This window comes from Myotis myotis, unplaced genomic scaffold (genome assembly GCF_014108235.1).
Source record: "Myotis myotis isolate mMyoMyo1 unplaced genomic scaffold, mMyoMyo1.p scaffold_m19_p_3, whole genome shotgun sequence".
Taxonomy (NCBI): domain Eukaryota; kingdom Metazoa; phylum Chordata; class Mammalia; order Chiroptera; family Vespertilionidae; genus Myotis; species Myotis myotis.
Window position 1 is genome coordinate 71,255,200 of NW_023416335.1, and position 20,724 is coordinate 71,275,923.

Sequence of the window (20,724 nt, forward strand, 5' to 3'; positions counted from 1 at the left end):
ATAAAAATAGCTATTGGGATATATGCTTTGTTCACCACCAATTCCCAGAACCTAACTGTGTTTCTATTTTGAAAACAAAAGAATTAAGGGAAGTGTCCAAGAGGTGGTCATAGAGTGAGGGCTAGAAAGGTGATGAGTGCTGAAAAATGCATTGGTTGCTAGTAAATACACCCAAAGGGATTGCTGTGAGGAAAATGTTAATGTTGGCTGAATGTGAGAGATACTGGCATTGTTTGTCTTCTACTTCATCTGATGATCTAAGAAAAGAAGGCAGACTCTTGGAGTATCTCTATGCCAACTTTCAGATTGGGTGTGCTGCTTTATTTCATAGGGCAAATTGTGCATAGGTCATGGTTTGATTTTTTGTTTGCTTGTTTTTGTGTGTGTATGTGTTGACAATGACAATGTGTTGCTTCATTGCTCTATATTTATGTTCTCTAGTTTATAAACCTTCCAAGACTGGCAATCAATAACTTATTACAGTAGATTATTGTCACATTTTAATTTTTTTAAGTTTTCAAGGGATCATAATAAAAAGTTTGGAGAGACTACATTCAGAATTACTAGTCTAACCCTATTTTTTTAATATTTACTATTGAAAGTATTACATATGTCCCCTTTACTCCCCCATTACTAACCCTGTTTTAAGCTGGCATTTGGATTGGATTGGATTGGATGTTACTTCTTATACTTGGAATGACTATGCTGTTGCCATAAGATTTCAGCTAATACATTTGTTCTACCATAAACACACATGTCAATTAGAGGACTATTTTGTCTCTGTGCTCAGCAGCTTCCACAAGCATGTTATTATCCACAATAATTGGAAAACTCATTTTGATGTAATCTCTGAAAAAAACTGCTACAGTGGATGAGGTGTCATTGTTTGCTATCACACTTTCTTTGTGAAGTACAATGAGAAATGAGTTGACCAAGAGACAGAATTTTCAAACCTGCCTTTAAGGAAACACTGCAATTACTAATGGTAATGACAAAATAAGACTTCTAATGATAGGCTTGCTTTCCAGTGGCATATATTTCTTCTTAGTGCAGATTGACATTATCATCTTTCTTTTCCTAAAGAATAATCATTAGATACAAGATCCATCATAAGCATCACCCCTCTGGTTTCCATCTCCCCAAAGTAGAGTAGGTGTTTGCTACTCTATTCTCCTACAGAAAGCTATTCATATCTTTCCATATCGCTATTACCCACTTTCCTCATTATATTGTAATTATCTGCTCATCTGTCAAGTCTCCCTAAAGAGATTTTGAGATCTTTGAGAACAAGGAGTATTATTATTTATTTGTATAGCTTCAACACTTACCACAGTGCCTAGGACACAGTAACACTCAAAACATATTAGTAAAGGGAGGAAAGGAGACACATAGGGAATAAAACAAAGAGGGAGGGGAGGATATAAAAATAGCCTGAATCAAATTAGAACATATTAAAATCATGAGAATATTAATGACTGCTTAACCTTCTCAAATTCTTTTGTGGAGTTAGTAGTCCTCATCCAAGTATTCTAGTCCCTTCTAGAGAAACAATTTTTACTCTATCTGTCCTCAGAATGGTACATTTATTTGCTTTCTTATTCTATCTAATTAAGAAATGAGTAGAAGACTGAATACATATATAGTAAGTGCACAATAATAGCTACTGAATAAATCCATGAGTAAATAAGTGAAAACTTAACAATAAATGAGTACCTAAGGCAGAAAGTTAAAAATGAAACCTTGTTTAACGACCCATAATTTTCATAATGTGCTTGAAATACTTTAATTCTTTAGTAAAGTGATTGACAGTTGATGGTGCAATACTGAGAGAGATGCATTTTGTAAAATGTTGTTAATTAGATAGGGACAAATTCACCATAATTGTCCTTTGTGTTCAAAGTGAAAGCTGCTGACAGCCATGTCCAGGTGTATTCTAGACCAATAACTTTCTAGTCACTGGTTTGGCTCTGCTGTCTAAAAAGCAAAAGAGTTGTTAATTAGCAAGTGAAAATAACACTTGATTGACTCTTCTAAATTAGATTTTGTTGATCTGCCAAAGTGAATTTGTCATTAGAATTTATTAGAAACACACACACACACACACACACACACACACACACACACACACAGTCCCTTAAAGGCTTAAGCATCCCAGATTGTTAGTGGTATTTTCTTTGCACTATCTAATAGTGTGACTGAAAAAAAACCCCAAAGTTTTGGAGTCAAAGGCCTATGTAAAAAATGTCAGCTCTTTTTCTTTCATCTGTTGGCCCCAGGCATACTGTTTAACCTCTCTGAGCTTCAATGTTCCAATATATAAAATGATGATAATAGTGCTTTCATTGTAGGATTATTATGAGATTCAAAAGAGATAAGAAATGAAAAGGACTACCTGTGTCTAATATCATGCTGGAGTTTATTAGATGCTTGATAAATCTAAACAGAATTCTTTAGGTTAATCCTCTCATGACAATAAGTTTGAAGTTTTTTCTGGCTAGATTTATGAATGCATTTATTCAGTGTACATGTGTTGGGAGAATACTGTATAAAAGACATATTTGATAGATGCTAAATATTATAATTGCTATCTTCAAGGGGGTTATGATTCATTTAGGGAGATAAAATGCATGCACTTATGACTAAAGTACTATGTAAGATATTATATGATGAGATATTATTTGATTATTTTTCCTATAGCTAGATTTAATTATCCCCATAATTAGTCTCTTTGATCATTAAATGCAAGTTTTTGTTATTTTTTAATCAAACAGTGTTACTGTAATCCAGTGATTTTCAATCTTTTTTCATCTTGTGGCAAACATAAACTAATTAGTAAAATTCTGTGGCACACTAAAAATATATTTTTGCCAATCTGACAAAAATAGGTATTATTTTGACCCATTCATACCAGACAGCTATTGTATTGGCTATTGTCATCTTTTTAATTTGACAATCTAAGGGAAAAGAGGTCAGTGCCCCTGACTAAACAGGTATTGAATTTTTAAAAACATGTGGAACGCAGGTTGAAAATCACTGGTCTAATTGCATAGTTGACCAGCCAAATCACTCTAATAACTAATATATTAGTTCTCCATTGTAACAACAAACTTTTAACTCTCTCTTCCTCTAGTTCAGTGATGGCAAACCTTTTGAGCTCGGCGTGCCAGCATTTTGAAAAACCCTAACTTAACTCTGGTGCCGTGTCACATATAGAAATTTTTTGATATTTGCAACCATAGTAAAACAAAGACTTCTATTTTTGATATTTATTTTATATATTTAAATGCCATTTAACAAAGAAAAATCAACCAAAAAAAATGAGTTCGCGTGTCACCTCTGACACGCATGCCATAGGTTCGCCATCACTGCTCTAGATTTAAAAAGCCAAAATTTGTAAGAGTATTTTCAATAATTCCCTTTATTTTGTTAGTGAATATATCTTCCATTTCCTGACACAAGCATTATTGTAATAAGTAAATGCAAAGGCGCCCAAACTGGCTTTGTTATTATGAGTTTTTCCCCCAGAGTGTGTGTGTTTTTCCCCAGAGTCAAAATCATTCCATGATGCATAAAGGAAAAGAAATTCATGTTAGTGCTGGGATGCCAGGCAGTGTTTTGTTAACTGGGCCTTTTTCTACTAAAGTAAACAAAGGGAAAATAGTGATGAGAGAATAGTGAAGGATAAAGATGAATGAAAGTGTAGGGGTGATAGATAACCTAATAATGAATAGAGAACGGTACAGGCTGAAAACACATGTGAGGGTTAAGGATACTAACTCATATTTGAGTGCTTAGTGCCAGCCAGCTGAAAGACACTCAGTGCTTTATATCCGAATGCCAGTATTTCACATTAAAGTTTGAACTTCTATAATACTTTAACAGTTGCCCCCCAAAAAACCTGTTTCATGCTTTAGTTGTATAAACATCGTTCACAAAATACTTTGCTAAAATTGGTACAAATTAGAACTGGCCATATTTATCTCAATTAGTAAACAACTAAAAGTTTTGCTATGTGTTTTTTCTAAAATGAATAGTAATTTCTGCTTCTTAAAAAGAAACTAGACTATCATTAAACTGTGGACAAGCTCTCATGCTTTCTTGAAGAGTGTAATGTTGTAGTCATTCTCTTCACCATTCTTTATAACACCACTCTATAGTTCTGCGCACTTATAAAAGTCATTTAACTTCACTGAGCCTTAGTGTCTTCATCTATAAAGTGGAGGTAGTGCTTGTATTTTTAAGTGAGAAAAATATATCTTACAGTAAATATTATATGCATAAGTATTGCTATTATTAATATTACTTGTTTTTCTTCACTCTTCTCTTGCCAATTAGGAAGAGTTATGTGACCACTCTCTATTAGTTTGAAGGATATCATGCTGAATATGTGTAATTACTAACCAGAACTCCAGATGCAAGGTCCTCATAAATGATCAAGTTCAATAAATTGCCGAGAAAAAAGAAAATGAGAAATAAAATGATCCTTAATAAACATTGTTATTCTCTTAAAAATAAATAAAAAATTAACTAAATATTTTTCCATAAAAACAATCTATAGAAGTGATTTCATACTAGAGCGATGGAAAGACAAAATCAGCCCTTTGTGCTGGGCAAGTCCAGATTCCAAAGCCAAAATTTACAATCACTACAACTAGAGGGAGAGTAGTAAGTAATTTCATTCTATAAAGTAAGCTTGAAACTAAGAAAAAGAGAGGTTCAAGTGAAAAATAAGTAAAATGTAAAGAAAAAATAATTTTTTGATAAAACACAATTTTTAAAATAAAAGCAACAACTATTGTAGGGAAAAGAAAAGTATTTTTATTTATGTAATGTCACACATTTTTTATTATATTCGAAAGCTTACCTGTGATAGTCCCCTCAGAGAATCAATAGGTTTTATTGTACGCACATTTTCAAAAGACACTTTAGTCTTTTAATAGCAGTTATATTCTTTTAATAGCAGACATATTCCACTTAGAATATAGGAGGAGTTTTTCAGCTTTATTTGCCTTTTAACATTATATAAGCCTGTGCACTGAAAGAAGGCTTTAGGCAAGATGCAAGAACACTGTTAAGCTAAAAATAAAGTTGGGAGGCAATAATAGCACTTTTTTTTTTTTTTTGAACCAAGCACATCTACAAAGCAATAATAATCAAATGTAACAAATACTGCCACTGTCTCTAAAAAGGAAAGCACAGAATGTGCTCTGGAATAGAACCAAACAAATAAGCAGATCCTCTGAAAATGCAAGGCACACTTCCCAAGGAATACACAGCACTGAAATCTACAATAAACAGAAAGAAATATGACAAAGAGATCACATGTATTCCAATCACTGAGACTAGCTAAAGGCTTTCTTAATTGGTATCATCTCAAAGGGTTTCTCCTTCAGAATACTATAGGCATAACGATAACCTTTTATATCAGTACTTCATTTACTGTAGGGCAATTTCTTGTGAGCTTAGGGGATGCCTCTTCGGGAACACCTCACCTCCCACCCCCATAGGTTCTGCTCCACTGTATGATACAACTACAGGTGCTCTCTATCAATGATGAAGAAAGGCTCACTACTCCCCTACTCTACACATAAGAAGACTACAAGAACAACAGACTCATCAGAGAGAGAAGGAAGCAGCAGCAGAAAAAAAATAAGATCGCTAACTCTTCTGTGAGAGGATGAAGTTATACTTCATTTTGTAAGGCACTGAGGATATACTCAAAGGGAAATGCAACTTCTATTTAGGAATGTCCTACCCTAGCAGAACCTTATCCTGAAAAAACAAGTCTCCATTAAGTATGTACATGAATACCCTCAAAGAGAAAATGGTTACATAATTTCAGCACTGTATACAATGGATAATATCCATTTATCTACCTATATGATTCCTAATTCTATCATTGGCATTGTGTAGCTCTGAGAAAAGTACAGGCACACACATCAAAAGCCCTTGAGAAAATGGCCCCCATTGTTATATGTGTGTAATTTCTATTCTAGAAATGCTATCATTATTGCATTATGTGAAAAGCAGATACAATTGGGTCTTTCATAAAAAAGACATAATTCACTGTGACAAAAGCTAGCTCTCATTTTCATTCATTCATTAAAATTATAATATTTATTGAGAGCTTTCTGTGTGCCATAATGCCAGAATATATTACTGATGTTGTTTAGCTGAGTCAAACACGTACACATACAAATATATAAAACTCTGTGAAAAAAAGTCCTCCATTTTTACATGTGCATAATTCCTGTTATATAAGAGGTATCATTTTCTATTATACTAAAAATGGAGATATCTGGGACTGTCAAGATAAAGATATAATTCACACTGAAGAGAGCTTGATCTTACTTTCATTTATTCATACATTCAAAAATAGTTATTGAGAGTCTTCTATCAGCTCAGAATAGCCTGCAGTCCTAGAGAATAGAATATGGAGCTAATAGCGCAGAGGGAGAGGCAGAATTTAAACTAGCAACAAGTGTTCTAGGAGGATGAGTGTTCAGAGAAAGGCGGTAAAGGATGCTATGGGAGCACCTAGGCCAGTGAAGATTAATCTGCAAATATTCCCCTAAGGACTTAATATTTGGTTCAATAGGCAAGTGAGACAGTTTCCAGCAAAGGCAATAGCATGTGTAAAACTCCTAAGGTAAAACACAGAAAGTGACTTTTTTTTTTTTAGGAACAGAGAGAGAATATAGATACAGATTTACTAATAAGTGGTCAGAAACAAGGCAGAAGAGATCATCAGGGTCAAATTTCAAGTTATTTTATCTCATTTCTTGGGAAAAGATTTGAATTTTATCTCAAGCCCTAGTGAACTCAAGAAAGTGGTCTAATTAGGTAAGTGACAAGGTCAAATTGGCATTTTATCTCTCTGGTTATGGATAGGGAGTAAATCTGAACAAGGTAATCCTGGAGTCAAAGAGACTGAATGTGAGGAATCTTAACATATTTGAGTTAGCAACAGTAAATGAGGGTGGCTTGTGTTAAAGTAGTTACAGTGAGGACGATAGAAATATACGGAGAGGTAATTGGATGGCAAAATCAGCAGGACTTGGACAAATATGCACACAGAAGATACAGGAGAAGTAGAATCAAGGATAGCACCATCTGAATTGGAAAACTGGGAGAATGGTGCTATCAACTGATAAGACAGTAGCACATGAGGAGATGTAGGTTTAGGGGACCAAGAAAGATGGTAAGCTGAATTTTAAACTTGATGAATGTGGATGCCAGTGGGCATCTAAATAAAAATATCACTGTCAAAGGCGGGGGGAAGAAAAGGACACATATGTTATACCCGTTGTAATACTTTAAGCAATAAAAAATAAATAAATAAATAAATAAATAAATAAAAATATCAAAAAAGATATCTAAATGGTAATTTGGGTCTGGGATTCAGGAAAGGGCCTAGGTTTGAGATATAAATATGAATGCAATCAGCTCTATCAAGTCTGTGATGTCACATAAGGAAGAATGTGTAAACAAAAGAAGAGAACTCCAAAAGTTACCAATATTTTTAAGGGAAAAGATAGCCACAGAGGCAACTGAGATGTAGTCATGGAGGGAGAGGTGTAGTTTAACAGAAGCCAAAAATAGACTTTGTTTCAAAAAGGAAGAATTACTCTGTACTATCAATTGTTACTGAAGACCAAGAAAGATGAGTCCTGAATACTATGTCCACTCTCAAAGAGGTCATTTCTGGTACAGGTGAAATCAGTTCCAACAGAGATGGGTTAAAGAGTAAGTGGGAGATGGGGGAATAAGGGTGAGTTCTTTTACCAGGTACTATTCAGAGGAATTTTCTTTTCAGAAAAGATACTGGAACTAATAAACCTAGGTAAGAAGTAGCTACTCTTCTGGACCAAGGACTTATGGTTTTATATTTGAAGGTGTCAATTTTCCATAGATTTCTTCCATCTCTACATGTCTTAAAAACAGAGGCACTGACTGCTCTATGTTCCAGACTTTTTTTCAAGGATGTTTGCACAGCAAACAATCTTGGATAATACAAAGAATATATTTCTCCACAGCTGCTTACTGGCCATTATAAGAGATTTGGTTTGGTGTTTCTCTCCTATAATACAACACAATGAATGTACAAGTGCCACCTGGCCCTCTTCACATCTCCTTGTGCAAACTGGGACTGAAGGCACTGACACAAAAAATGATGGCTCTCTGGCTGCTGCTATTACAAAGAGTAATAAAGTCTTTTGTCTCTGGCTGAGGAGTTTCATGACTTCTGCCAGTATCCGTGAACCTGTGGTAAGCTGTCCATCAGTTTGCAAGCATAGCAAAATCTCAGATTCTTCTCAATTCTTGAGTTTAACTATTTTTACCTTTGTCCTGGTCCTGCTCAGAACTTTGACTTTTCAGCACCTATGCCAACTAAAATGTTAAATTGTTCCGATAAAGAGAAATAGCTTACTGTTTTATGTTATATTCTCTGAAATATATACTGTCAACTCCAATGTAAGCTATAGACCAGCAGCATAAATTAGAAAAATGAGACTGCGTCCTGCACAACACTGACAAGCTTGCAGGACAATATTTCTTAGTTTTGCATTTGAGCACATCACTTAGAGTGCATATTTCCTGGTTATGTTCACTCTGCATACATATACACAGCATTAACTGCAGTACTGTCATTTTAATGCCAAGTTACCTATATGACACAGACATATGATTTTAGTAAAGCACCACAGAGTGAATAATTTATGAATGATAGAGGCTCTTTGGAAACTCATTATAATTCTTAAAAGAATGGTATCTAATCTATAGATGATTATTTCTTTTATAAAAAATTGAAATATAATAGACTCCTAAAGGGTCAAATAGAATCCAAATACATCTTGTGTTAAAGTCAACACTGGGTAAATTAAGGTTGACTTGAAGTCATTTATGCTAGCTGTGAGCCTTGTTGGTTAAAATTATCTAAAGTTTTCTTTGAGTAAGTTAGAATTTCTCAATATCTTTTAATAGTTTGTGTTCCCTTATGTAAGTGTAGACCCTATAGCAGTGATGGCGAACCTATGACATCAGAGGTAACACGCGAACTCATTTTTTGGTTGATTTTTCTTTGTTAAATGGTATTTAAATATAGTAAATACATATCAAAATTATAAGTCTTTGTTTTACTATGGTTGCAAATATCAAAAAATTTCTATATGTGACATGGCACCGGAGTTAAGGTTTTTCAAAATGCTAACACGCCGAGCTCAAAAGGTTTGCCATCACTGCCCTATAGGCTCAAAATTACAGAAAACAAATAATGTTGACCTACACTTGATTAAATATTCAGTAAACAGAAAAGCAACTGAAAACAAAATAAAGCTAAAAGAACACATACAGAAGGGGTATGTGTATACATTTAGGTCAATGGAACCGAATTATTAAAAGAAACTAATTGTCACATTGAAATCATAATAAATGGAGCAGATATTAACAGGGACAAAAACTAGAAAGATGAGATATGTGTATTCTTTAAAGTCTGTTAAGACCATCAATATTCAGATTACTCTCTATCAGACAGAACTTGTATCAGGGTTGAAAAGGAGGTGTGAGTAATCAATTAAATGCTTGAGATTACAAGTAGGAGGGAACATTTTTTTTAAATCACTCCAGGACGCTCTGGGCATAATCACTGCCAGAAACACTATGTCCTGAATTCTAAGTAAATTTTCAAAGATAGAGCTAACTAAATGTAATGTGAAAATCCCCTCCAGTGAAAAGTAACAACTCAAAACAGATATATCTATGAAACACAAAACTTTCAGTTTTCATTTTTTGCAAAAGCTCTTTTTGGAATGTAGTAGTTAAATGCCACAAATTTCTACTTAGTAGAGAATCTAAGCAGATCCTATAAGTACTGAGAATATACCAACCCTGGATTATCACTAATAGTCATCTGAAAAAGATGTAGCATTTAACATAAAATATTGCCAGAATAATTATTCCTCTTCACATTTTATAGTTTTCACTTGTTTTTATAAATATACTATTATGTCAACAAATAGAAATTTTTATCAGTAATAAAAAAATACCTTTAAAATGTCCATTATCCTTTCCAAACTCTCAAATGGTATCTTCCAAAGAAATTGATCGGTATAGGAACTCTATAATAATAAAAGTATAATATGCTAATTAGACTAGACAACCAAATGACCTTCCAGATGTCCTTCCAGACATCCTTTTGGACAACCTTCCAGATGAAGCTGGGACTGCGAGGGCAGAGCCCCTTGCACAAATTTTGTGCATCCGGCCTCTAGTATTTAATAATCACACTTAAGGCAGGTGAGTTGATAACTTATAGAGATAAGTCAAGTCATCAAGAAAGTAATAGCTAAACTTGCAACCTCTTTTAGAAAATTATTGACTTCAGTCCACAGGATACAGAGGAAAATACAACCTAAGGATGGCATTAATAGAAACTCCCATTCCATCTTGTGACCCAAGTGGTTCAATTACCTACTATGTGTGTGCCAAGAGTTAAAATCTCTACCTTATTGAATGAAAGAGAAACAAAGTGGCCAACTCCTGCTTTAGCTGAGAGGAGTCTGTGGAAATCATAGCACACGTATTAAGCTTGTTAAGTTCATTCTCTAAGTATTTGAGCAGTCCAATTTTTCTCTGCCCATCTGTTCTATCATCTTTTCATCAGAGAGCACTGTTCTGAATAATGGGTAAACATCACTAACGCAGGACCTACAATCTAGGAGCTGCTATGGTTTACCATTACCCATTTTTAAAAAGGTGCTGTTTGTGTATCTGTGGTGTAGTGTGCAGGTGCACAAGTTCTGGTGGACAACATGTAGGAGAGAAAGGCAAACAAAACCTGTATCCATGGGTATGGAGAAAAGTTTAAGAATATTAGTTAATATACATGATGGAAAATCTTATAATCTTTAGCCAGGAAAACATCTTGGATGAATCATTTTGCCTATTCTCATCACATCTTCTTTCAACATAGTTATATACTTTTATTAGTACATGTTTTTAAATCTTCAGAAAATAACCCATCATAGTTCCATCATGATGTTTCACAGATGGTAAAAACAAAATTTTTATCTCAAGCCCTAAAATCCTTCTTTACTACTTTACAGGCTTACCCCTTTGTCTGATCTTTAGAAAAGCAGATAAAAATTAGTCAGCATTATCCTTAAAATATGTTTTTACCCTTCATCAACATAGAGAGAAAATATGATATAAGAGAAAGAACTTGAATTAAGGTTAAACAAAGCTAAAGTCACGACTCCAACAATTACTGAGATAAACCAAACCAAGGAAGCCACAATGTAACTTAATTTTTGTTCTCTCAGCTGTTACTTGGGACTACTGAAATATTTATTAGTTACTACAAAGGCATGTGATTTCAAATGAGATAGTGGAAGTGATAAAGCTTCCAAAGGTCTACTACACTTTAAGTCTTCCATCATAGAAGCCAGTACTATTCCAGCCAAATATGAATTTCTCATCTACATAATTGCATTAAAATTTCCTTTCCAAAAAAGTTGATTTTAAAATCATATCTAAAGAATCCTATATAATAAAAGCCTACTATGCTAAGTGTCCAGTTGTCCAATCAAAGAGTAATATGCTAATGATATGCTAATGCCACTCAACTGCTTGCTATGACATGCACTGACCACCAGGGGGCAGATAGTCAACTGGTCGGCCAGTCGCTATGATGTGCCCTGACTACCAGGGGGCAGATCCTCCAACTGGTAGGTTAGCTTGCTGCTGGGGTCTGGCCAATGGGGACTGAGTGAGTCAGGCCGGAGCCCTGCCGTAGTCCCTCCCCGCTGGCCAACATCCCGTATCCCTTCCCAGACCTGACTGTGCACCGGTGGGGTCTCTAGGCCTGGCCTGCACCCTCTCACAATCCAGGACCCCTCAGGAGATGTCAGAGAGCTGGTTTCGGCCCAACAGCGGAATGATCAGTTGCTATGACGCGCACTGACCACCAGGGAGAAGACGCTCAACACAAGTGCTGCCCCCTGGTGGTCAGTGTACTCCCACAGGGGGAGCGCTGCTCAGCTAGAAGCCAGGCTCATGGCTGGTGAGCACAGCAACAGTGGCAGGAGCCTCTCCCACCTCCGCGGCAGTGCTAAAGATGTACGACGGACGGCTTAGGCCCGCTTCTCGTGGGGAGCGGGCCTAAGCCATCAGTCAGATACCCCCTGAGGGCTCCCAGACTGCAAGAGGGCACAGGCTGGGCTGAGGGCCCTCCCCCCCATTGAGTGCACAAATTTCGTGTACTGGGCCTCTAGTATAATATAAAGTAGCCAGATCAAATAGCTTAAGTGCATAGTAGATGCTCAATAGGTGTATATAAAGCCACTGTCCCAATTCAAATTATATAACAGATGCTCAATAAATGAAAATTATTGCTAATAATAGTATTTGAAGTAGTAACAATGCTACTAATCAATTATATTTTTGCTTTATTTATAGGAGAAAGAATTGGAACAATTTATATTGATCATCTTGTGTACTAGAAACAACATTTGATATTATATGAAACACCTTAACACCAAAAATTAGATATTAGTTTCCCCATTTTTTAGATGTAGAAAGAGAGACTTGAACAGATTTTATAACTTACCAAAAGCTCACAGCTCAAACCAACTTATGTTCAATTCTAAAGCTGCTCATGTCCAATTACAATCTATTGCCTCCCAAAAGTTCAAAGTTAAGAATTGTATCCTTAGAAAAACATAGCTAGTGTTAAATAAATATGTATATCAGAAAGTAATCCTTCTGTTTCTACTCTTTAGCCATTTACCTAGGCTTTAAAATTTTTAACAGCTGTTCTCTCAGATTCCTAAAACACAACTATATATATTAAAGCCTAAGTGACCATTACGGATGGTTGACTGAAGGACCAGTCGACCAGTCACTATGACAAGCACTGACCACCAGGGGCAGATGCTCAATGCAGGAGCTGCCTCCTGGTGGTCAGTGCACTCCCACAGCACCTCCTATAGTCCCTCCCCCTGGCTGGCTGGCCCCGATGGCCCTGATGGGCCCCAATCACCGGCCAGGCCTTGGAACCCCATCTGTGCATGAATTCATGCACCGGGCCTCTAGTTAAGAGATTAAAGAAAGTGTTAGTTTTATTGGTTAAACATAGCTTTAGTATTTTGATTTCTCTAACAAATATAAAGAATTATAGTAATACATGTAATTAAAATTTATTTCATTAAATAATTCCATTACTGTATTAAAATGCTTCATTAAGAACGGCATTTTTAACACATTCTAATGTATGTGAACTCTGTTTTGCCATATGTCAATATTGTTCTACTAGTAATTATATTCCAAAAATGCTTCTCTCTCTAAATAGCTCATAATTATTTAAATAATTACATAATAGAAACTGTCCTTGGAGTATATAATCCTGTAATCCTGCTGCTCTTTTAAATATGTGCAAATATTGAGATTGGGAGGCACATTTAAAGCTTTGAAGATTATGTCAGGACTATTTTCAACAAAAATGACAAACTAGGGTCCAGTAGTTTTAATTACTCTAGTACAGGGGTGGGCAAACTTTTTGACTCAAGGGCCACAATGGGTTCTTAAACTGGATCGGAGGGCCGGAACAAAAGCATGGATGGAGTGTTTGTGTGAACTAATATAAATTCAAAGTAAACATCATTACATAAAAGGGTACGGTTTTTTTTTTTTTTTTTTAGTTTTATTCATTTCAAACGGGCTGGATCCGGCCCTCGGGCCGTAGTTTGCCCACGGCTGCTCTAGTATCATCTTTATGGAAGTTGTTGTTTTTCTGTTTACAAATTTTTCAAATTTGTGAAAATGTAATGATATTTATATTTGTTACTTATCCTTATTACTTTTAAAGCCTTCATGATCCTAGACTATTGTCAAACTTTTTTATAAATCAGCCCAGTTCTTTTTACATTGAACATTCTATATTTGGAGCTTTAAGCTTTAATATATATTTTGACCAGGCACTTACCATTGCAATTTCTGGATAAAACACATACTTTATTTACTTCAAATGTAGTCTTACTACAACATAGCAATGGAAAAATGCATTCCTGGAAAATGATAGGTTAGGAAATCCAATTCAAAGCAATTCTTTTGAGATCTAACAAAACAAAACAAAAAAATCTAATTACCTGTTTTAATATTGAGTCCATGAGAAAACTTGTAACACAGAAAAAAATTTCACATTTCAACCCTAGCCTAGTTCTGTTGCTTTTGGCTCCTGGACAATAGGGAATTCCATTTTCAAATCCATTCTGGTGTGAACTCAAAGCTATTCCAGGCTTTTCTGCCCATACATTTCACCAACATGCACCATTTCTTAACACTGAACCTGGTTTTATTTTATTTTTTTTCTATTACAGACGCCGCTTACCTAAAGTAGTCATTACTCTTCTTCCTTTAGCATTTGACTAGACCCGTTCACACACAGAAAGAAGCAAGCTCAGATTCAGATTAGCCCAGTCCAGTCACAGAAACATGAGCATCAAGCACAAACTCAGATCCCATAGAATTGCTGACTCATATAGGTGTGTGCACAGTGTCACAGTTAATATTAGGACTGGCTCATACATTATCTTTGGCCACACAACTTGTTCAAAAGACAGATTAAAAGAAGGATAGACTCGCATACTTTCATAGAGAAACATACATAGACGTTCTTATTTATACACCCACAAGTCTCCTCTAGGATATCCAAGAGGAAGGCAAGAAAAAGATAATAGTTATACAAAAATAGTAATCTATAAGCATAAGACTATCCAGAGTTATCTGTGAAGAAATTGGCATACTTGTGAGGAATTTTCCTTTTAAATCCCCATGGCACTGTGAAATTCTTTAATGACATCTGCCATATAATTTTGTATTATCTACCTATCTGTCTTATTCCCCAAATTATCTGAATACTAAACCAAAGTGAGAAGTCTCAGGCTTGGCAAATGGCTGGATTTCCAGGAGCCTGTTCTTGTCAGCATCTTTAGGACATGAAGCAAAGGGAATTAAAATCTATTAAGTGACAGTGGACACAAGAAGAAGAAAAATGTCCAAGGCACCTATCTAAAGGTTGATACCAAGACTCAGAATAAGAGATAGACTCAGGAGGCAGAACCAGGCAAGTTTTCCTGAAACATTGGTGCACTAGGGAAGGAATCTTTTTGTTTTTTTCTTCAGGTAGGGAGAGGGAATGCCACTGATGTTCGCATGGGCAAGCAAGCATCTATTATGAACACTGATGTTCAGATACTTCAGATATAAGACCACATCTTCTTATTCATATTTTTATCTACTGAGCCTTCCAAGATTAGCATAGAGGAAGCAGATAACAGATACTTGTTAAATTGGTTTCAGGTCACTATGATACATAGGGATGTGGAAAATTTTAATTAGATTGGAATAGAAAGGACTAAATACATTAAAATAAATTGAATATATGAAACCTCCCTCCTGTAAACTGTAAATCTTTAAATATCAAGGATGCTATATGTCTGATTCATCTTTCAGAGCCATCTCAAATGCTACCTCCTCTATGAAGGCTACTCTGACATATCCCCATATCAGAATTAGTTTTTCATTTCTTAGTGGTCCCATAGCATTTGTTTATGTCACTAGAATAGTATTTACTTCTTTTTTATGGCCAAATTTTAAATTTCTGCCTTTTCCTATAGAGTTCCTCTAAGTCTGAGATCATGTCTTATTTATACTTTTATCTACTGAGCTTAGTATCTACACAGGAAATAGATACTTGTAAAATTGGTTTCAGGTCACTATGATACAGGGGAAAGTTTTAATTGTATTAGAATAGAAAGGACTAAATATATTAAAATAAATTGAATATATCAAATCTTGATCCTACATCCTGGGAGAATTGAGACAGAAACAAAGAAAGAAAATAGAGGTCATCAAAACAGATGCAGATCAGTTGTGGACAGTAAAGAAGTGCAGTGGGCTGTTGAAAGTTCAGTACCATACTTTGGGAAGGAAGCCAATGTAGAAAGCATGAAGTTGAGACTCACCCACTAGAGATTATCATTTAACCTGTGGGAACAAACTATATTATCAAGGGGAAAATAATGAGTTGGATGCTAAGAACAAAACTTTAAAGAATGCTTATATTTATGGGGTGAGAGGAAGTAAGTTTCCAGGACATGAGGCAAAGGAGAAACCGAGATGTGGGAAACAAAATTGAGTAACACCTAACTCTGGAAGCCCAGAAAGGAGTTCCAAGAAATTATAAGGGCAATAGCCATAATACAAAAGAGTGAGTGGATTTGGAACTCTGAAGCTGGATCGGGAACAAAGTGAATTTGAGATGCTAAGTAGAAAAGAGAATAAGACAAGTGGAAAATGTCAATTCATAAAAATGCTATTGAGTCATAGTGAGAGAACAATGATCCTGAATAAAGGTATAAAGAGTATAACGAATATACTGCCTGAACTTGCCAGCAAATGAGTTCAAAGGGAAAACCTAAAACAGGAATTTGCAACATTAGGAGAAAGCCGAGTGTCAGTTGCAGGGAATCATGTAGGAAAAACTGGTTGAAGGCTGTAAGCAATTGTTAATGTGAGGAGATGGCTCACATGTTACAATATAAGAGGTTACAGAGTTCCTTACAAACAGTGGGTATAGGAGCAGCTCAGGCTGAGTTTAGTCAGGATGAAGCTATGGGTGAGATAGCACCTGAGTGCTCTGTGTTGTTGTCATTGACGATTCGTGAGTCTCCTAAATGCCCCAATTCTTTAACTGTCTCTGTATCCATGCCCTTCGTTATATGGCTTTTTAGTCCCCCCACAACAGTTGTGGGGTATATTTCACCACTCCTGACTTTGGTTTTACTCATGTGACTTACCTTGACTAATGGAATGTTAGCAAGTGTAATGGAAGGCTTGAGAGTCATTTAAGTAGTTGGACTAGCTCTTTTATACTACTACCGTCCCCAGGAGAAGACCAAGTCCTGGCAAGCCCTCCGATTCATGGAGGAAGATAGGAAACACGTGGAGCAGAATCCTCAGATCCTTGAGGAGACCATCCAAGAGCAGCAGAGCCACTCAGCCAAGCCCCATCTCAGTTGACCACCAGCCAACTGACAGCTACATGATCTAAAGAAATGCCACTGAAATGTTTTGAGGGTTTCTCACTTGATTTTTTTTTTTTTTTTGGTAACTATATTGTAGCAGTAAAGAAACTGATTCAGAATACGATAGAGACAATAGCCAATATTTATTGAACAACATTGTGTGAGGAACTATGTGTCAAGAAGCATTTTACAGGGACAATCTCATAATTCCCTTAGAACCATCTTATGAAATATGTTTTATGCCCATTTCAAAATGATAAACTAATTTCAAAGTGCAAGACTTTTTGACAAAGTGTAAATTGAAGAAAGCGAGTTAGATTCAAAGTTTGAGTTGAATATCACATTTTCTATTCTAACTAAATCTTGGCATGCTCATAGTTAGGTTTGCCTGTGCACTAAGTGATGACCAAGTTCACACAACAAGATCAGAATCCATCTTTTCAACCAAACACATGTGAGAAGATGGCAAGCTTGATTTACTTGTTGAGTCAAACTTGAAAAAGAAAGAGACAGTAGAATGACCTGTAAGCCTCTAGTGAAGTGAGTGTATCCGATGAGGGGGTGAGCGGGCAGAATCCTCCTTTCGGAACTAAAACACTCATTCCTCTTGCTGCCAGGAGTGTCTCTGGCAGAAAATTCACAGTTAGATCCTCTCTGGGGATTGCTCTCAGCCAAAAAGAATCATTTTTCTTAAGATTGTGCCTTCTCACATAGGTCAATGGAACAGAACAGAGAGCCCAGAAAGAAACCCACACCTTATGGTCAATTAATATTTGTCAAAGGAGGCAAGAGCATACCATGGAGTAAAAACAGCCTCTTCAACAAATGGTGTTAGGAAAATTGGACAGGTCCATGCAAAAATATGAAATTAGACCATCAACTTACGCCATACACATGAATAAACTCAAAATGGATAAAAGACTTAAATGTAAGTTGAAAAACCTTAAAAATCCTAGAAGAAAACGTAGGCAGTAAAATCTCAGGCATCTCTCATAGCAATATTTATGCTGATATAGCTCCTAGGCAGTGATGGCGAACCTATGATACGTATGTCAGAGGTGACACGCGAACTCATTTTTTGGGTTGATTTTTCTTTGTTAAATGGCATTTAAATATATAAAATAAATATCAAAAATAGAAGTCTTTGTTTTACTATGGTTGCAAATATCAAAAAATTTCTATATGTGACATGGCACCAGAGTTAAGTTAGGGTTTTTCAAAATGCTGACATGCCGAGCTCAAAAGGTTCACCATCACTGTCCTACGGCAAGGTAAACAAAGGACTTTTTTAAAAATGGCAATACACCAAACTGAAAAGCTTCTGCACGGCAAAAGAATCCATCAGTAAAATGAAAAAGGAACCTACTGTATGGGGGGACATATTTGCCAATGATGCATCTGATAAAGGGTTAATTTCTGAAATATATAAAGAACTTATACAACTCAATACCAGGAAGACAAACAATCCAGTTGAAAAAATGGGCAAAGGGCCTGGGTGATATGGTTCTCTCGTTGAGCGTTGACCTATGATCCAGAAGGAGATCACTGTTTGATTCCTGGTTGGGCACATGCTCAGGTTTCCAGGCTCAATCCCCAGCAGGGGGCATGCAGAAGGCAGCCAATCAATGATTCTCTCTCATCATTGATGTTTCTATCTCGTTCTCCCTCTCCCCTCCTCTGTGAAATCAATAACAATATATATATTTTTTAAATGGGCAAAGGACCTGAATAGTCACTTCTCCAAAGAGGATATAGAAGATGGCCAAAAAACATACGAAAAAAATCTCAGTCATTAATCATCAGAGATATGCAACTTAAAACCACAATGATATATCACCTCATACTTGCCAGAATGGCTGTCATCATCAATAAATCAACAAACAACAAGTACTGGGAAGGGTATGGAGAAAAGGGAACACTTTTCCACTGTTGGTGAGAATGCAGACTGTTGCAGCCACTATGGAAATATTATGGAGTTTCTTCAAAAAATTAAAAATGGAAAACTGCCTTTTGACTCAGTGATCTCAGTTCTGGGAACGTATCTTAAGACTCCCGAAATACTAATTTGAAGGAATATATGCACCCCTACATTCATTGCAGAATTATTTATAATAGTCAAGATGACAAAAGTCATTTACTAAGTGCCCATTAGTAGATGAGTTGATAAGAAAATGTGATACATTTACACAATGGAATACTACATGGCCATAAGGAAGAAGAAAATCTTACCTTTTGTGACAGCATGGATGGACCTGGAAATTATTGTGCAAGTGAAATAAACCAGTAAGAGAAATACAGATAACCTATGATCTTATTCATATGTGGAATTTAATGAACAAAATAAACTGACAAACCAAATCAAAACAAAGACATTGGTACGTGGAACATACTGACAACTCTCAAAGGGGAGGGAGAGGGAAGGCTGGATGAAAAAAGGTGTAGGGGCCCTAGTTGGTTTGGCTCAGTGGATGGAGCATCAGCCTGCAGACTGAAGGGTCTCAGACAAGGATTCCAGACAAGGGCACATGCCCAGATTGCAGGCTCGATCCCCAGTAGGGGGCGTGCAGAAGGCAGCCAATCAATCATTCTCTCTCATCATTGATGTTTCTCTCTCTCCCTCTCCCTTCCTTTCTGAAATCAATAAAAATATATATTTTTTTAAAAAAAGGAAAAAGGTGAAGGGATTAGCCAAAAACATATACAAAACACATAGAGACAATCAACAGTGTGGTGATAGAGGGGAAGAGGGGTGGTGGCTAGGTGGAAGTGGGCAAAGCGAGGGGGGAATCTGGATGGAAAGAGACTTTGCTTAGGGCAATGGGCACACAATGCAGCATGCAGATGATGTTTTATTGAATTGTACACTTGGAACCTGTATGGTTTTGTGAACCAATGTCATCCCAACCTATATATATATATATATATATATATATATATATATATATATATATATATATATATATGGCTAAGCAACCGGTAGCTATGACGTGCACTGACCACCAGGGGGCAGACGCTCAATGCAGGAGCTGCCCCGTGGTGGTCAGTGCACTCCCATAGTGGGAGCGCTTCTCAGGCAGAAGCCGGGCTCATGGCTGATGAGCCTCTCCCACCTCTGGGGCAGCACTACTGAACAGAAGCAGCAGCCGCAGTGGGCTGGGATGATCAGGAGCGGTGAGGAGCCTGGCCCTGGATCAGGCTCTGCCCTGGCTGCCTGCCCCTTTGCACACTACTACATCCCTTGGGGGATGTTGGACTGCCAGTTTTGGCCCAATCCCCGCAGGCCTGGGCTGAAACCAGCAGTCCGACATCCCCCGAGGTATCCTGGATTGCGAAAGTGCTCAGGCCAGGCTGAAGGACCCTACCAGTGCATGAATCCGTGCACCAAGCCTCTAGTAACTAAATAAAAAGACTGTGCCTTCTCCTTAGCAGCTGCATCCAATGTGTGACTGACACAGAGGTGCAAAGGCCTGAAAACCTTGCTTTGCAGACAACTCTGAAGAACAACCATGTGCAGCTCTAGCACTGCCATGGGATCAGGTGAGGCTTCTGTGATGAATACATCAGTCTCACATCTCCCTCTGCCCAACCTGATTCCTAATATGTTGTTCCCAATATATCTTCTACTTAAAAGTCTTCACCC

General features: G+C 36.6%; 1 long non-coding RNA gene across 3 annotated transcripts in view; it reads right to left on the reverse strand.

Annotated features, from left to right (window-relative positions):
• Positions 1-20,724, reverse strand: part of LOC118651472 — a 46,455-nt gene that overhangs the window by 5,425 nt on the left and 20,306 nt on the right. The window contains exons 1-4 of one of the 3 annotated variants that reach the window (XR_004966254.1): positions 13,982-14,090; positions 10,047-10,118; positions 4,402-4,422; positions 1,777-1,974 (exon numbers count right to left, since the gene is read on the reverse strand). This is a non-coding gene — a long non-coding RNA (uncharacterized LOC118651472). Of the gene's footprint in view, positions 1-1,776; positions 1,975-4,401; positions 4,423-10,046; positions 10,119-13,981; positions 14,091-20,724 lie in introns of those variants that run through there. The other 2 variants (XR_004966255.1, XR_004966253.1) reach the window with 2 other exon arrangements.